At 46.6% G+C, this 19,495-nt stretch overlaps 1 protein-coding gene across 1 annotated transcript in view; it reads right to left on the bottom strand.

The window, feature by feature from the left end:
• The window catches only part of SLC6A1 (solute carrier family 6 member 1), a 60,640-nt gene extending 53,588 nt beyond the window's left edge, over positions 1-7,052 (bottom strand). The window contains exon 1 of the mRNA XM_053989468.1: positions 6,963-7,052. The gene's annotated coding sequence lies outside the window, so the exon portion shown is untranslated. The remainder of the gene's footprint in view (positions 1-6,962) is intronic.
• Positions 7,053-19,495: the final 12,443 nt, after the last annotated feature.

The raw sequence follows: 19,495 nt of genomic DNA, 5'->3' as shown, positions 1-19,495 counted from the left end.
ACCAACCAGGGAATTTCAGGCAGAAAATAAATAACCTCATTTATTAAAGAGACCCTTGAAAAATCATCCCTAAGTTGCCTGCCTGGGGTTTATCCCTGGGAAATACACATAGGTCAGTAGGAACACACACAAATGCTTTGAAGTTGGAGGGTTTGAAGGCTCCTAAAAAGAGATGTTGAAATATATAAATAAGGCACCATGCCAGAAAATGTTCTTACAAGTGACAAAGGAGGCTGACAGGCTGCTGAATTAAGCTGAGCTTAAATGTTCTCAGCACCTGTTGGGAAGAGCAGGGATTCTCTGTGTCCTGAGCAGCATCTCTGCCCCTCTGTCAGGGCAGCTCTGGGGTCTTCTGGAGGTGAGCAAGGTCAAAACCAAGGTCAGCCATCCCCAGGGGAGCAGGGAGATGGAGGGGAGCAGCTGTGCCCCTCTCACCACCCCCATCCCTCCCCAGAGCATCCAGGCAGAACCAAAGCCCTGTTTCCTGGTTTCTCATGGATTCAAACAGTGCAGGAGCAGGGCTGGCTGAGGTGGGAGCCACTCTCCTTTCCTCCCCAGCCCCAGAACAAACATTCCAGCCCGAGCAGAGTGCAGGAGGGGTCCTGGCAGGCCCTGCTCTCCCAGGCTGGAGAGCTGACATCATGCTCTGCACACAGTTTTCAAGCAGAAGCAATAAACACTGGAAACATCTACAGAAAAGAGGACCCAAAAAAAGCCCTTTTACCACTGGCTCGTGAATGTGTCAAGCACTGCAGGGAAGCAAGAGCAACATGAGAGGTTTGCAGCTGCTGCCAGGGGTCGTGGCTGGGTGCAGGGCACAGCCCCAGAGCCTCGTGCCCTGCTGGTGCCCCCAGCCCAGCCCTGCAGCCAGGCTGACCCACTGCCTTCCCTGCCCCCTGCAGCTGGCTGAGCCCAGCTCAGGACAGCAGAGAAAGCCATCATCCCCATCCAGGATGGAGCTTCCATGAGATTTCAGTGGTTTCACACTGGAGCTGGAGGCACGCTGCCCCAGGGACAGATTTGGAATTCTGCTCGTGTTCGACAACCAGCGAAATCAATGGAATTAAATTCAGCCCCTTTGTACCATTTAAGCCCACAGAGAAGCTTAACATATTTAATCATATAGCTTCCTTCCATTAAATAGTTTGCCAGAGGAAAAGGCATGGAATTTTCCATCCACACTTTCCCTTTGGAACGTGCATCACAAGCGTGCACGGCTCCATTTTTCCTGCTCATGGGATGGAGAAACTCTGCTGACGACCCAGGAATGCTTAAACTGCTCTCCCTCTTTGTGTGCTCCAACCCGGGGGTGGCTGTTTCCTTCCAGGCTCTGTGTCACCCTCCTGCAGGTGACTAGCAAAGGATGCTAAAATGGGAATAAAATGGGATTGGGAGGTGAAGGAAGCAGCACATGCAGCTGAGGAAGATGACATTGTGTTACCCTGAAGCCCATCTGCTAAGCCAGAGAGGATCCAGCAGACAAGAGCAGCAGGATCCTTGAGGAATGATATCTTTTTTCAGAGATGTTCAAACCCCGTTCAAATAATCCCAGTTAATTTTAATTTCGGAAGGTTAGATAGTCCTCAGAATTTTCTCTAATTGCATATTCCTCAGAATAGACTCCTCTGGTTGCTCTGTAATCAAATCATAATTAAAGCATCTGTGTCGTTCTATCCATCCCTTCCTGCTATTTGTATCATTTAGAGAAGGCAACAAAGATGCAGAATGCAAAATTTCCAGCACCAAGGCTGGGCAGCAGCAGTGCAATAATGGGGATTTGTGCTGCTGTGACTGCCTGAGTGTCTCCTTAGGCTTTCGTTGGCCTTTCAAAACAGCCGAGGAGGAGAAGAGCACCAAACAGTGCCCCCCTTGTTGTGGCCACGACTGGAGGCCGTGCATAATTCCTGGGATCCTTGTTTTTAACCAGCTGCCTCCTTTCATCCCAGCTCCTCTGGGCAAGCAGGCCTGGGGAGCCAGAGGGGCTGGAATTAAGGGATGTGTTAAGCAGCAATATCACCTTGGCAGAAGAGAGGATTTTCTCTTTGGGCGCCGTGGCAGTTGTTAGATGAGTGTCCACTCACCCAGGAAAAAAATGAGTTTGCAGATGAGTCTCCACTGCTTTCCAGCCAGGAAAAACATCCCAGATCAAAGCAACCAACAGCAAAGTGATAACCTGAGCTTTATCACAGAACTCAGAGTAACTAATTGGATTATTGGTGGTACCCTTTGCCTTCCAGAGCATCATAGAACTCCTATTTCAGAGAAGTGTTTCCATAAACTTTTCACCCACTGCTGTGATGTGAAGTGATGTGGTGAGCAAACCTCTCTGGGAAAAGAGTTTGCAGTTTGAGTTTTGTCTGCTTTACTTCAGAAAGACAGGGGGAAAAGAGTCATAATTCCTTGCACAAGAGGAGTTCAGGATCAGACAGGGATAATTTCCTCAGGAATTTGTAGTTTGCATTAAAGGGAATACATTGATTGGTAAATGAAAGCATCTATTAAAAATAAAAATTGTGATATATTTATGCACCGCTAACATGGCTTTTTCTTCCATCCTAGATTTTAGTGCTGTTACACAATTTTGTAATGCTGCAGAATAAACCTCAGCTGTGTAGGCATCTCTTGATAAACTCCTGAATACAACTGGTATAAAAAGTACTGATTTTTCACTGTATGTTTTTCATTGCAACATCATTCTAGTGAAACATTCAGATAATTGTTGTTTTGCACAGAAAAGATTCCATTTACACAAAGGTTACTCTAAGCACTTCAGACTAAAATCAGCACTGAGTTTGCTCTCAACATCACTTTCCTTCTGAAATATAACTTATAGATAAGGATCAAAACTGGAATAAAATCAAAATTTTTCATCTTAACAATTCACTGTTGGAATAATTTTTAAATAATTTCTATTTTTGGACAATGAGTCCTTTCAGAACCGACTTTGGGTGGAAAAGAAATTTTGGAAAAAAATTAATACCTCTATTTGCTTAATTTAAGTCTTAAATAGAATTTTCATAGCTACTGGATAATGTTAGCTACACTATCTGCGGTGATTTTATTAATTTCAGGGTGTGTTTTATGTCATTGGGATTGCTGCAGACCATTGGGATTGCTGCAGATCATTGGGATTGCTGCAGATCACTGGGATAGGATTGCTGCAGATTATTGGGATTGCTGCAGATTACTGGGATTGCTGCAGATCACTGGGATAGGATTGCTGCAGATTATTGGGATGAGATTGCTGCAGATCATTGGGATTGCTGCAGATCCCTGGGACTGTTAATTATTTTCCTTCCTAGTTTACAAGGGACAAATCCTGTCCATGTTCTGTCAGACTTTTCTCCATCAATAAAGAAGGTCCAGCTGTAGATGAATTCACTTATCACACTCCACATTTCAAATATCCAGCTGCCAGTCTTGCCCTTATAAAAGGCTCACAGAGGTGGCCTGTGAAGCTGTTATAGATACTATTTTCCCCTTAAAGATCTACATTTGAAAGCAGAAAAGTAAATCCAATAATCCAGTTGGTGTCTTGCTCTATCCTCACGCAGAGCTGAGGACGGGAGCAGAAGTTGGGGCTGAAACACTGGCTCTCCTCACCCTGACAGGCACAGGGCTGGAAGCAGGGGGACAAAACATCTCAGTCGGGTTCTGAAGCAGATTGATTGTGGTTTTAAAACATAAAGGTTGAATTTCTCATTGCTATTGGCACAAACAGAGACCCAGCTGCCCGGTCTGAGCTTGGCTGCGGCTCTGCACGAGCTGAGCCCGTGTGTGTGTGTGTGTGAGCTCTGTCCTGCTGAGCATGGCCCTGTCCCCTCTGTCACCTGCTCAGAGAGCTCAGGGATGCTGCAGCATCACCCCTGCCCTGCCAGCTCTGGGGAGGCTCTGAGGTGCTCTGCTTTATGTAACCAAATGTGGCACCACATCCAAAGCACAGCCATGCAAATGTCACAGCTGACCCTCCAACGTGCACTTGGAAGGCACAGATTTATCCCCAAGTCCAAACTCATTTCTCATCTCCAACGTTCAAGCCAGGCATGAGTTAGAAAAGATCATGGTAAGTAGAAAATCCTAAGATAACTTGAAAAGAAATTGTCACCAAGGATTCTCTTCAGAGATAATATTTTTTTTCCAAATCACTTGTTCGTAGTTGAGTCATCCCAGAAAGAATCTAAAGCTTGTGGAAATTTGTCACTGCGCGTAGTACGAGGAGTGCAGAACTCTTGCAGATTATTTAGAAATTTCCCTTTTGCATCTGGAGCTTGGATTGCACTTACAGGGTGAATAGATTCAAACACACAGCCAAAAACATCTTCTCCCACCTCCTTCCCACTCAGTTCCCACTCCTCATGTTCAATTACTACTCTTGTTAGACTTAACAGTGCCATCAACACTGCAGTTCTGGAGCAGGAATAAAACCAGCAATCAGTGCCTTCAGTAAATACATGAACACCAAATCATCCACGCCAACAAATCATTGTTTACTTCTCAAATATGATTTAGCAACCCATGATATTCATCAATCAAGTGAGACTGGGCTGTGCAGCCTCTGAATGTTCTGAGACTGGCTCAGCTTTTCACTTTACCAAACAGAACCACACGTTCCACAAAACAAATGGAAATTGCTTCCTTTCTCCCCTTTCCACATGTGAAGCAGGAAGGTTTGCACACCTAAAATATACACTGCCCTGTCTGGAATCTTTCAAACTCGCTGTCTGTGGAGAAATTCATGATCACAAAGCTATTGAGGAGGAAAACACCTAAAATTCATGCAGACCATGCTCATCTGGACACACACAATGAAAACCAACTGTAAAAACCAGCAGTCCTGCTGATCATCAGCAAATGACACCATTTGTGCCTTTAACCTCAGAAGAAACCGAGCCCATCAATTCTGTACACATTCCATACACTGTAAAGATTTAAAACTCTCTTCCAAGGAGTTCCCTGTGATGGCAGTGTTGCTGTTAAAATCCTTCAAACTTACCAATTATGCTGCCTAATTAGAAAGAGAAATAAATTCTGAGCTGTCTTCAGAACCGTTCAGTACCATTCTTAACATGGCAATTCCTGACAGATTTCATGCATTTACCATTAGAATTGCAATTTATTTTGGCAGCTGAAGCAGCTCCTGTTTTCTCTGTGCCCCTGCAGCACCTCCAGCACTCCGACTCACACACATCAAGTGACTTGATCCTCTTTGAAACCCGAGCCACTTTCACACCTGCACGCAAATTTAATAAGTCCGAGTTTTAAATCACTGCTCTCCATATCCAGAACTCCACATTTGAAACACAAGCTGCCAAGTTCCTCAGCTTTTGAAAGGACCAGGAGCAGCCACTGTCCCTTTAATGTTCCACCTCGTCTCCAAAAGAAACGTCTTTTTACTAGAGCTCAGTGTGATTCATTGGAATTTGCCAGGCAGGTCAGGAAATCCCCTGAAGCAGAGGAAGAATATTAAAGAGATGGGACATGTATATCAAATCTCATTACTGTTCTCTTCTGAGAATCAATCAGGTGAAAGGATGTGATGATGTCATTATGACATCATTGACTTTGGGATTAGCAATTCAGAGCTACTTAGCAACCAAAGCTGTCCAATACAGAAGTAAGAGATCCAGTGGAAGATGTTATCATCTGACCCACTTACTGCAAGATAAATATTTGTCAATCCTGGTTTCGAGACCTTATAAGAGATGCAAAAACTTATGAACAGCCTTGTTTCAAGTGCAGAATACTTGAAATAAAACGTCCTCTATGAACCATTTATATCCAAGCGTATTCTTTACCCCATAACAGCTCATATCCATGTTCCCTCTCAGTCATCTTCTTCCTCACCTTCCCATAAATCTAAACCCTAAAAATGCACAAAGAAAAACCTTCTGCTAAACAGACTTTGTTATTTTAAGAACTACAAGCTCTATCAGAAACTCAAACCTCGTATAGTCAAGGGAGACTAATATAATTGAGTCAAAATGCAAGCTTAGAAAGCATGCTTATTTCATTAAAGTAAGCTGAAAAGATCCAGTTGATGAGCTCCGGTATCCGTCAGAAATTCCAGCCAAAATAAAAAAGAAAAAGCTTTGTGGATGAAAAAAGAATTGGTCACGCTTCTTCTGTGGCTATTTCTGGGACCTGAAAGGGTTTGATGCCCGGAATCTATGGCTGACCTGATTTTCTTTAAAGTTCATTCGTCTCCGTTGAAAATACAGTTTTAAACGAGTTCTAAAGCAACCGAGCGAAGCTCTGAGATGCACTGAAATTATAACTAAAGCTTTAAATCCATTACCAACAAGCCAGAAACGGAGCACTGGGCTGACACTTCGTGTTTCCGCAGCCGCGCTCCGCCACGGGCGAGCGGAGCATCGGGACGCGTTTGACGAGCAAACGAAAGAAAATAAACCACTCCGCCTTCTGCAAAGAACTTTTATTATCGGGGCGAGGCCGGTCCAGCTTTCCACGGCGCCGAGAGCCCCGCGCTGCCGGGAGCGCCCGCGGAGCCGGGACCCCGCACCGCCGGCTCTGCCGCCCGCACGGAGCGCGCAGGGACCGGCGGAGGCTCCGCAGAGCCCGGCACGGCTGCCCGAGCCCCCGAGCGCCGGCTCGGCGCCTCCCCGAGCTCCCACAGCCGGCAACAGGCGGCCGCTCCCGGCCATCGCCGCCGCCGCTCCGGCCGCTCCGCGCCCCGCTCCGCTCCCCGCGGGGCTCCGCCGCCCTCCGCCGCCGGCTCAGCCTCCATCCCCCGGGGGCTGCCGCGTCCCCCTCTGCGCCCCGGCAGCATCCCGTGCCATCCCTGCATCCGGCGGCATCCCTGCATCCCGCGGCATCCCTGCATCCCTGCATCCCTGCATCCCTGCATCCCGCGGCATCCCGGACGCGCGGGGAGCGGGCACCGCGCGTTTCCCCCGCGGGGCTCGGGGTCGGGCTGGACCCCGCGGTCACAGGCGCACACCTACCTGCCCCCGCGGCCGAGGAGGAGCAGGAGGAGGAGGAGGAGGAGGAAGAGGAGCTGGAGGTGCCGCTGCCGCCGCCGCCGCCCGTCCCGAGCCACCGGCGCTGCCCTCCCCGAGCGATATTAATGTTCATTTAAAGCTCGGCGCCCGCCGCTCCGCCGCGCCCTCCCCGCACAGGCAGCGCCCGCTCGGGCTGGGGGCCGGGCCCGCACCGCCCCCGCCCGCCCCCGGACCGCCCCTCGGCACCGGCGGGTCCCCTCGGGGCTGGCAGAACCCCCTCGGCACCGGCGGGTCCCCTCGGGGCTGGCAGAACCCCCTCGGCACCGGCGGGTCCCCTCGGGGCTGATGGATCCCCCTCCGGGCTGGCGGGTCCCCTCGGGAGCGGCAGATGCTCCTTGGGGCTGATGGATGCCCTTGGGGCCAGCAGATCCCCCTCAGGGCTAATGGATCCTTTCGGGGCCGGCGGGTCCCCTCAGGGCTGGTGGCAGGCTGAGCCCCGTGTCGCAGGGCCAGGTGACACCAGTGACCAGCTCACCCCTGTTCCCTCATCCTCCCCTGGGCAGACCCAATGCAGGGATCTGGTGCCCTCAGCTGGTTCCCCCCCTGGCCCTGGTGAACCAAAGTTGACCAGAGAAGTTGAGAATGGCAAGTCTGGGGAGCTGAGAGCTCTCTGACCGGGTCTGGGTCACGAGTGTGGAATTTATTTCGAACAGGAATTCCTAGAACTGTGTTTTGAACCTGTGGAGACACAGATGTGTTCCCGAGCCTCCTCAAAAACGTGGCCAGAATGGTCTCGTTTCTGGAGTCCTGCTCAGTTTGGTGCTCCTAAGTAAGATCAGACAGGGGCAGGTGGGGTCACCTGAGCCACCCCAAGGACAACCCCAACCCAGGCACCCGGGGAAGGTGAAGAGCAGGGAGAGGAAATGTGGAATTGAGCAGGAATGTCACAGGCAGGGACAGCAGCCCAGAGGACAGACCCCAGGGAACACCTGCTGGAGAGTGTTGCACGATGGCTTCTCTTGCAGCAGGATTCAAGCAACCATCACAGTGATGGATTCGGTCTTGTCTTGTCCTGTGCCTCACTGCATGAGAACACAGCTTGGAAATTGAGGTAAAACACAATTTTTTTGTGTTAAAATGCACCAAATTGGTAACAAAACCAGGCACATGAACTGCACTGTCAAACACATGTTGAGTCAAGAGGGTCTGGCCTCCTCCTTTCCATCCCAAACAGGCCTGAAGGGGTTTTTTATTTTTATTTTCCCCACCAATGGATCATGAACCCATTGCAGATGCTTATTTTCTCAATGCCCACATTGCTCAGTGTGAATTTAAAGATGATATGCGAAGCAGTGTATAACACGTGATATTCACACAGCAAAAGGAACATAAACACTGATGTTTATTAGGACATAAAGATCAGGAGGCTGCATCCCATAAAACTGGTTAATTACCATTTCCAAAGCCGGCTAATTGTGCAGAGGTTGCCAGATTACTCAAAATCTTCAATGACCTGCTTGCAAGTTTTAATGGAGAAAACATGTCAGCAGAGTTTAACTCTGTTGCCCATTAATTACAAAGAGTATTTATGCTGAGAACAATAATTGGATTGCCCTGTAATCCACCATAATAATCAGGAATTTTCTTTGCCCATGTGGCTTGGAAAGGTAATAGCTAATGATATTTGAGCTGATTTCTGCAGCAGCAATGAGTAACTCCTATCATTACTTCAGGGTTATAGATTTTGCTACTGATTAGCACTTGATTAGTCCTTGTCTTCATCACAGTGCCATTGTCCTTGCATTTTGGTTAAGCATGGTGCTGATTGACTCAGCTTTTTAAAAATACAGGATATATTCAGTTGTTGAGAGCTGCTCTCAGAGCAGCACAATTTGACTCCTCATTTTCCCTTGAGGCTGGATCTGGAACGGGAGAAATGCCTTTCTCTGGGCTTGGGATGTGCCGTGAGCTCTGGTGACGCTGCAGTGGGGCTGTCTGTCTTCTGCCTCTGTGACAATTTGCTGTGGATAGGTCAAAACTACTGGAGAAGGTCAAAACCACTGGAAAAAGTCAAAACCACTGGAAAAGGTCAAGACTACCTGACCTGGCACTGGCAGCCACTTCTCACATTTTTGATCCTTGAGCCTAGATGTATTTATACTGGAAAGCTCCAGTTTGGAAGAATAAATTGACATTAAGAGAATCAATTCAGTGAGGGAATTAAGGGAATAAATGACACTAACAGCCACCAAGGTGCAGACCAAAACCCCCAAACCCTAACACAGTAGGTCCCGAATTCTCCCGGCCACAGCTGTGACCTGCATTTCAGCCTGCATTTCAGGAGATTTCAAACCCACCTGAATTCAGTTTGGTCTGACCCAGGAGAGATTTGAAAATCTAAAATAATCCTGTTGTTCTGATATTAGAGAACAAGTCTCAGGAGAAGGAGCTGAGGGAGCTGGGGTGGTTTAGCCTGGAGAAAAGGATGGTCAGGGGAGATCTTACCTCTCTCTACAACTTCCTGAATAAAGGGAGAAGGAAGTCAGTCTTTTGTCCCAAGTAACAGGGGACAAGACAAGAGGACACAGCCCCAGGTTGTGCCAGGGGGAATTTGGAAAGGAGAAGTGTGTGCTATGTTTTAGAGGCAGTGCCATAATCTCTCTCTAGGGCTTACCTGCCAGGAGAGCTGTGACATGGTCCAGTGGAAAGATCAGTTTGAAGCTGGATGTCACGCTGCACTTCATTGACTTGAGAAAGATCTGCAGCTCTTCCATCCTCACTCAGAGATCCGGGGGCTTAGAAGGCCCAGAGAAGTGTCCAAGCTGCCTTCAAACAAACAGCCACGAGATCAAGGCATGGGTTTCAGCACAGGCTTGTGCTGCTCTTGGTATCTACAGGTGGAACCCCGTCTGTCCCCTGAACATCCTGATTGGAATTCCTTTGTGTGCTGCAGAGTTCCTTAAAAAAAAAATCTAAAAGGAGCTCCTGTTGCAAGCAGCTCCTGTGAGGGAGGAAAACTCTGGTTTTCCCCGAGTTTCCCCCAGATTATTTATAAATGTGCCAGGGTTCTCCTGCTGTGTGGGCAAGCTGGTGACTCAGAAGCACAAATCTCAGGGAATCTGTTGGATGGAGGCAGGCCAGGCTCCTGTGGGGTGTGCCTGGGTGCTGGCTCCCCTCAGGGACATTTTGGGGTGGCATGGGCCTGGCTGCAGGTGCTAATGAGACAGAGAGAAGTCTGGAGCATCCCACTGTCAGTTCAGTGAAAATACCTCAGATTCCACGTGGGACAGGACTGCTCACAGGAGCAGAATTGTCACCTGGAGAGTCTTGGCAGGAAAAGTCAGCCAGGCACTGTCTTTGCAATCTAAGGGAATAGTGAGGCTTTGAGGGCTGAAACCCTGCACGTATTTCAGTTGAAAGATGAGTGTAAACTGGAAGCTGCTCCCTGCAGGCCTGAAGGAAGACCTGAAGCAGTGACGAGCACAAAGCACCTCAGCCTGGCTCTGGCAGGTGTAAGGACTGTGGCTGTCTGTGTTTGCAGCAGTTTTCATGCTGCTGAACCCCCCAGCTCCAGTGCTGTGCGTGTGATGCTGTTCTAGGTGACACATAAACAGACTGGTGCTTTGATCATTCCATTTGTCAACTGCTTAAACAATTCCAGAGTGTCATCTTTCATCCCAAAAGGTAGCTGCTTTTTCTGCCAAAAGGAAAACGCAGCCTTGTGGCCAGTGTGGGTTGTTTCTTGGTTTTGCTTTTTGCTGCTTTTGTTGTCTGGAGATCAGAGAGGAATTTACTCAGAGCAGATAAAGATCATGCCCTGAATAAGGGACCAGATTCAAGCAGTAACAATTAGCCTTTGCTGCTGATAATTTGCTAAATTGTCAAGGCTGGTGGTCATTGTGGGTTGCAAGTCCTCAGGTTTGAGTTCAGTGAGGTCATGGCCAGCCAGGACTTGGGTAGGGACGTCACCCTGCAGGTCACCCTGTGGCTGAGCAGAGAGCTGCTGGTAGGGAAGGTTGGAAGGGGATCCAGTGAGTCCCAGAGTCCTGGTCAGCATTTTTGTGCAAGGCCCTGTACATGCTGGCTGTAGTGTTCCACTCACACAGCTTCCAGCTGAGAAATAATTGCCAAATATTCCCACTGAGTTTTCCAGAGAGTCTTTATTCCATGTCCTTCTCCATGCACAGAGAGGTGTGGTCAGGAGAACAGGGCCAATCTTCCCAATCTTCCTTTAGTTCCAATCTTCCTCCAGGTGCAGAGTTCTCTCATGGAAGGGGCTGCACTGCAGAGGTTAAAGAACACCCACCCCCATTTGAACTTGTAATTAAGCACAGCATTTGGCCAACTTTTTATCAAGAGCTCTAGGAGCCTTTGGGATGAAATATGCTATTATGATTGTAATTTGCTCCCAATTATCTGTTGATTAAAGCCAGCAGGAATGTGTGTCACTATCCACAGCTCCCTGCTCATGGGGTCAGGCAGCAATGAAATCTTTCTGCTGCTTTGGGACACTTGGGTTTGATGTGGAAGTATTTCAGTATTTCAGTATTTCAGTATTTCAGTATTTCAGTATTTCAGTGTTTCAGTATTTCAGTGTTTCAGTATTTCAGTATTTCAGTATTATTATTTCAGTATTTCAGAATTTCAGCTGTTACATTTGAATTGGTGCTTCTTATCCCTCATGTGAAGGTTTATTGCCATCACCTGATCTGTTAGGGCTGGGATACAGCAAGAACTGGAGCTGTTGAGGTGGGGATGCAGAAAGGGACACAGCCAGAGGAGATAACTGAAAGACAAGAAAGAAAGAACTGAAAATTCAGGAAAGAGCTGAGTTGTTTCTAGAACTGGTTGCCCAAAGTCCCCCAGGCAGTGCTGTGGAGATCTCTGTAGCTAACATCTCCACCAGCAGCACCCTCTGTGCTTATTTTGGCTTTGGGAGGACCAAAGGCAGCCTCTGCAAGCCTGGGCAGTTTGGAGCCTGATCCAAATTACCCCAAACTCAGTGGGAGAAAGTTTCTTGTTGACTTTGACAATGGTTTTTGGAGCAGGTCCCTGGTGATGACTGCACTGGAGCCCAGCCACGGTGACTCTGTTAGAGCTGTGATTTGGCCTTGACAGATGATGAGAAATAATCTAATGGTTATTACAGTACTTATTTCTGCATTTCTATAGCATTAAAAGGCATTCATAAGGCTTTGTTGTATTTTTACATCTCAAAGAAAGAAAGTTGGCTTGGATTGTGTTTTAAAAAATAGCTTACATCTGTCTTGGCTCCACAGAGCAGTTATTGGACTTTGCTAACATCTGGAAGGGATATAAAACTTGCACACAAGGAGAGGGACTAAGTATAGCAGGGACAAAAGACTTGAACCTCTCATCACAGCGTTGAGCCAAGGGAGAAAAGGGACTAAAGAGGCCTTGTGTGGCTGAGGAAGTGGCAAAAGCCAGCTTCAGCAGGGACAATGGCTGGGAAAGCTGCTGCCAGGGCCAGCCTTTCCTGTTGTCCAAAAAAAGTTTTCAAAATTTCCTCCTCCATCACACTCTGCTTCAAAGCAGCCCCTTCATTCAGGCTGGTTCTACAGTTTATTGATGTAGTGAGGAGATTATTTTCCAAATGCAGTTAACATTATTTTCATCCTGCAAACCATGTCGGATTAATTTGGGACAAGCTGTGTTTGTTTTTTTTTTCCCCCTCCTGCTAGAACAGTGTGTTGGGCACTTCTTGGAAGCCAGAGGACCTCGCTGTCTAGGAAGATGTCACACAGAGGTGGCCACAGCCACATGTCCCACGGCCCCAGTGCCACACAAATTCTGGGGAGAAAATCTTTAAAAAATCAATAAAATTTGCTCATAGCAGGAAAATAGAAAATCTTCATGGACACAGCACGGGGAGAACTCTCTCCTCAAAGTCATGGGAAGAAGAGGACAGTTCCACATAGGATTGATTGTTTTTCAACCTTTACATTCCTTCTTAGGTTATCAGTGAACAGCACAAAGACATCAGTGAGACCTCAGAGACAAAACATTTTTTTTAAACATCATTTGAAATACACAATTTCCTGATTGCAGGGTGCTGGTGCCAGGATTTGGGCTTGTGCAGACCCTTCTTTATTATTTTCCCTAAAATCTTTCAGAAACAACAGTTTCAGACACTGAAAACTGGAGGAACCCAAAGGGCTTTGCACTCAATTCATTGATTATTGTCCTCTGAGGTATTATTTGATCTCATCTGTGGGAAATGGGCTCAGGAATGCACCGAGTCAATTGAGAGAGTCCTTTTGTACCACTTAATTGAATCCCATCAGCATTTCCTTCTGGTTGTGCAGCTGATAGCAAGCTGTGTTCAGGCAGTGTGATTTGCTGAGGAGAAACTGAAACTCTGTATAAATATAAACATAAATATATAAAAATAAATAAATATATATGGAAAATATAAACAATATAAATGTAAATATTTCTTGGTGTGAATGAGTTTTGCTTTCTTGCTCATCCAGAGGGGAAATAAAGCATGAAAGGATCCTGGAAGGATGATGCAGAAGCACCAGATCCATCCTCCACCTGCTCTTGAACAGGTTTAAGGATGCAAGAAGCAACATTTTATTCCCTCTGTCAAGGAACTTGAAAGAAAAGCTCCCCTCATTCCTGTAACACTTCTCTGCATCCAAGTTTGTGGTGCACCTTGGAGATGAAGGTGGTGTTTGTTCAAAGCATGACTGACAAATCTGCCTCCAGATTTCACACCTCGAGGGGTTGGATACCACCACAAAAAAAAAAAAAAAAAAAAAAAATCGAGTTCTTCTCTCAAAGCATCAGTGCATTTTTATTTTCTTTAAAGACACAGTAAGGCAGGTGATGCAAAGGACTATAAACTTTAACTGTAAGAGTTTCTGTTTCAAACCAGTCTTCTGGAAGGAAAGCAGTATCCCCAAGTACTTATCAGAGCATAGGAACTGATTTTCTGAGACAAGGGGATTTCTAGGGATTAAATCTAAGGGACTGTGGCACTGTTTGGGGGAGTTGTGTCAATAAGAGAAATGAGAAGGAACATTTCTGCCACCAAGTCAGAGGAGGTCTCTGGAAAGTGCCAGATAACTGAACCCAGGACCATAAATGGACTCAGTGAAGTCTGTGTTATTCAGCCAAACAAAACTCGGATCCTTCTCTACAAAGAATTGAGGTAATGTCACCCCCCCTTATCTCCTAACGAGCTCCCAACTTAGAATAATCACTCACATCAAAAATCTTTAACAGCCCTTGGAAAAGGGAGTCCTCAAATCTGTGCCAATCTCTTTTCCCCCCACACCCACATGAGCTGTGCTGTGTGAAGTTGTTGATGTGCAGAACTGAGTAACACTCAAAGCAATGCTAGACACCCAGAGGAATGCTAAAAATGCTAAAAATACCCTCAGTTATCAGCCACACACACCAACATATCCGTTTGGAAAGAGATTAAAAACCATCAGAGATTTAATTCAGGCTTTACGTTGGAATTACCAGGACAAACCTTTCCCCAGTGGAAGTTGTGCCATCATCTTCTGGTAACTGGATACCCTCACCCATGTGTCAGCCTTAAGGTCAGATTGAAAACACAAATATTAGAACTGGATACCCTCACCCATGTGTCAGCCTTAAGGTCAGATTAAAACCACAAATATTAGAATATTGACAATGATTTTGCATTCAGAGCCATTTAATAGACTTATTGCCATTTTAGGAGCCTGCCAGCATTTTGTGTTTTCTGCTGGCTCTGTGACTGCACTCAGCGCTGTGTTTGCAATGTCTGTTCAGGATAGTCAGGAAAAATTCATTAGTTCTAGCTCAGTAGTGCAGTATTCCCAATATTTTGATGTTTCTTTTTGTTACTCCTTCTCTAGAGTGGTTTTTCCTCCAGTAGGATGTGCAAACAACTTTTAAAGTCACCTGCAGGCCCTGGATTGCCTGCAGCCCCCTGTTCCAATGGTGCTGTGCTCTCAAGTTTGGCAGCAAGTCCCTTAAAATCCCCTCAGTGCCGTGGGCTTTGTGTCTGAATTGATTTGGCTTTTCCCCACAAGGCAATAAACACCAGAAAGCAATGGGGACCAGTTCCCTGGGAGCCTGTGGCTGCTGAAATGCTGGCAGCAGTGCCCTGGGAGGTGCTGTGCTTCAGAGAAAGCCAAATAGATCCTGGTGCTGGGGAAAAAGTGGATTTTGTTCTTCCTTTCACAGGAGGAAGAGCATTAAGCCTGGATGTTCTGGCCTTATTCCACCCCATTCTGCCTGCCCCGGGTTTTCCCTGCAGCTGTGATTGCTCCCCATGTCCTGCTTTGGGCTGAGACAGAGTTAATTTTCTTCACAGTTCCTGTTGTGAGGCTCATTTCTGGACTTGTGGCCAAATTTTGGCAACGTAGGGATGTTCAAATCACCAGTGAACAGCACTTTTGTATTTGCACATCAAGGCCTGCTCTGCTTGTGAGCCCAGCAGGAAGGAAACTGGGGGTGCAGGAGAAACTGGGAGGGTGCAAAGCCAGGACAGCTGATCCCAGATATCCAGAGGGATATTCCATGTCCTAGGGCACCATGATCAGCAATAAAAGCCAGAGAAAAGGAGGAGATGGAGTGGGAAATGTTCAGAGCTGTGATATTTCTCTTCCCAATAAAATTGTGCAAGATGGAGTTCGGCTTTCCTGGGAATGGCCAAACATCCGGGGTACAGGGAATGAACTCCTTGCCCTGCTTTTCTGTGCACTCAGCTGCTGTTTCACTCTGGAACCATCTTCATCTCAACCTTTTTCTCACTTTGCTGCCCTATCCCAGTCTGCAGGGTGGGAATGCCACAGCAAAGCCACAATTCCAGGTGAGGACTGAGTGTCCTCCAAGTGTGGATCCTGGTGCCTTTTTGGGGTTACTCAAAACAGAGGCCAGACAGGATTAAGAGAATAAAAAGCAGTTATTTTTATGGAAGGGCCTTCAGGTACACTTAGGGCAGACAAAGCCCCCAGGGCCTACACCCAAAATGGACCACGGGTCAGGGGTTTTATACTTTTATCAGTTTGGTGCATTTGCATATTGGGGTTAATGTTCCAATTCCAGCCCCAGGCAATGAAGTCATTTCCCCCAGGTTTGCTCCCCCAAGTCCCTTTTGCTCCCATCCCTGGGGCCTGAGGCAGTGAGGTGTCCTTGAGTGCCAGGCCTGGAGAGGAATTGTTGTGTCTGCCCCAAATGGGAAAGCTGCAGCTGCCCCTGAGTGTGGAGTTTGGAGTTACACACCAAAGAACTGCAGGAGTGCAAAGAGATGGAAAACACACAAGCTGAAATCCTAAGGCATCATTCCCACTGACACCCAGGAAGTCACTGCTTGATCTGGAGTAAATACCAGCTACAAGGGGGATTTGTGCTGCGTTTTTTCCCCTCCCACAGGTTTGATTTCTCTGTGAGGAAGTCCCAGCAAGCAGAAGCACACAAAGCAGGGATAAAAGCAGGCACTGCCACTTCATGGAGCTTCTGAGAGTGGCTGCTCAGCCAACACGACTTTGAGTTCAAGGTTTATGTGAGCAACATCTACAAGGCAGGAAGTGAACTCCAGCAGCTGGAAATATATTTTGATTGCACTCTGATTAATTTCCTGGGGAGAGGGTGAGATGCTCTCCTTTTGCAAAAATGTGGCACAGTGGTTTTTGTCCTCCTCTGAAGTTCTCCAAGCCTTATCCTTGCAAAGACATTGAAGTCCTCCACAATGGGTTTTCAGTTTATTTTGGGACCTATTTATGACCATTCTAATGATCTCTTTTCTACTGGCCATGGGTGTCTGATAAAGGGGAGCCCCCTTGCAAAAGAGGTTCTAAAGTCAATTTTAGCTGGAAGAGCAGGAGGGAGAGGGGAAAAGCAATTAAGCAGCTACAAGAGAATTGATTTTCCTGGGAGAATAAACAAGTATTCTGTATTTCTCTGTTGAGTTGTGTTCTTCTGCTGACGGTGATTGTATGGTCCCATTAGCACAGTGTCACACATTTTGCAGTCTGTATAAAGTTATTAAAAAATAATTTCATGTGTTGGAAAGCCTCCAAACAGGCGCCACATGTGCACGCACTCAGGAATACATATCCCAGCAGGAGTTACTGTTAAAAGCACAATGACAGTCAGCACTGCTTTTCTATGGATGGTAAAAAAAAAAATAAAAATCAATTTTTAAAAGTCTCTCCAATCCTTACCCTGTAATTTCCTGCTCTCCACACACTCCAGCCCCGTGGCAGAGATGGAAAAGCAGCAGCAGCAGTTTGGAAAAGGAAATTTCTATTCCCCAGCACCATCTCATCACTGCCCCATCCTAACATGGGAAGATAGAGGTGTACAAAGAGCAAGTGTGGCACAGATGGGTGAGGAATTCTCCCAGAGTGACACCAGGAGATGTTCCACAGCAGCAGCACTCCCGACTGGAATTTGCAGACAGAAGTGTTTGTGTCTGTGCCCGTGCAAGACTTCATGGAGCATGAACAGCGTGACAGCCACAAACTGGCTGTGCACAGCAAGGTGTAAGCCCTGCTGAAGGTTGTAAACCCTGTAAACCTGGTTTAGCAGTCTTAAAACACTTCCAAACTCACCCACAAGTTTTTGAATATTTTCTCTGCCCTTCGTTGTCAATACAACTCCCTTAGCCTCACCCACTGTCATTGTCACTGCCAGGAATGAAGGGGTGGGACTATTTTCAAGCTAAGAACGATTTATAGCTCAGATAAACATCAGTCTCAGAGGCTGTGAGATTTTAGAGGATCAAACATTCGGCCATAGCTCAAGAGCAGTCACAAGTTCTTTGTTACAGGGCAATACAGAACTTTCTAACCCCACAGAGAGTTGCCACAGAATTTATTTTGCTTTTCTAACCCATCACCTTCACTTACTTCTGCTGCACTGCAGGTACTTTTGTCCAATGGCTTCTGTCTCACTGGCACACAAATGCTTCTGTTCTAACTTCTAAACTCTCAGCTCACTCCATACAACCACACCCCACCTTATAAACCCTTCACCATCTTATCAGTGCAGTTTCTCACTTACTTAAGGCATATTCTTGCTAACAACTACAGAAACACAAGTTTATGATTTTTCTGCTGAATGTCTGTGTGTTGTATTTTTACATCAGTCCAAGCTTCTTCCAAGGCTGCAGATCAAACCCTTCCATGCCTGTGGCAGTTTCTGTTTTTCTGATTCCCACAATCCACCACAGCCAGAGCTGGAGTTCAAACACTTAAAATCTAGATTTGATGGGGATATCCCAGCAGCTGAGCATGTGGGGAAAGAAATGTCCTAAGGACCAGAGAAGCCATGAAAAAATTCTACGAATTTCACCACAAACACCATAAAAGCAGCCAGCTCTTCCCAGGCTTGTTTCATCTTTCTCCCTTCATACAGAGCAGCTTCTACTCGCAGCTGTGACCCCTCCTCTGCTGTTATTAACAATTTAAAAGTCATTCAAAAATCACCAAACCGGGTTCCTACAACCCCAGAAGTTCGTGGGCTCCACCTTGCAGGTTGTTGCTGGCCCTGTGGGAATCCAGCATGGATGGTGTGGATGGTTTGGGTTACACAGCAGGGATTTCAGAGCCGTGGGGGTGGAAATCCCAGGAAGTTTCCAGAGTCTCATTTCCAGCAGTCTCAGCCATCCACCGCCCCTCTGACTGGTCCCAAGCAATCCAGGGAATGGCCTGGTAGCTGATTTCTCCAGCTCCTGGCAATTCCATGCCATGGGACAGGCTGGGGATGCTCCATTTACTCAGCAGCTTCTCTGCTTGCTTAAATCACACTTGATGGAGTTCCCCCTAAAACTCTTTCCTTATTCCATTCTATAAACCAATTCCAATCCCTAATGGGCATTTATTCCAATTCTTGCCAGAGAAGAATCAGTGGAGCAGTAGCTGTAATGCAAACTGCATTTATTAGTGAGATAGAAAAGCCAAGATTGCTGAAATCTGTGATTTCAGGTGCCTGTCCTCAATAAATGGGAAAAGGATTTCTCTCTGGGAAATGCTGAGCAGCAGTGCTCTGGAAACCTGGTGACTCTCTCAAATTGAGCACCCAGAATGACCAAGTTCTTTTGAAAAGGGATCCCATGTCATTTTAGAAAGAGCCAAAAAGGTTTGCAATCTTTGTTTTGTGTCTTCTTGAATAAGGACCTCCCAAAAGTTCAGATGCAAAGCGGTTGTTAGGAATTATTTGAGGAAATCAGAGCACACCTTATTAAAATTTGTTTTTGTCAGGAAAATAGAAATGTTGTCACCACACTACAGAGATTGCCAGTGTAAAGATAATTTCTGCCTTGCTCTGATAAGAACATTTAAAATAAAAGTCCTGTAGGTAAGAGATAAGTTGAAAAAACCAAAGCTGATAACATTAATTAGCTATTCATGTAAAGAAAAAGGACACAGAACTCAAACACAAAAATATGTTTGAGATTCCAAACTGTTTTCAACTTTTTATGAGCTGGCATAAAATCCTCATGAGACTGGTTTGTTTGAAGACTGATAACTGAGATAAAAATGAACAATGTGATTCTGGGTTTGAAAGTG

The sequence above is a fragment of the Vidua macroura genome, chromosome 13 (genome assembly GCF_024509145.1).
Source record: "Vidua macroura isolate BioBank_ID:100142 chromosome 13, ASM2450914v1, whole genome shotgun sequence".
Classification (NCBI taxonomy): domain Eukaryota; kingdom Metazoa; phylum Chordata; class Aves; order Passeriformes; family Viduidae; genus Vidua; species Vidua macroura.
This window is presented reverse-complemented; position numbering and strand designations above follow the sequence as displayed.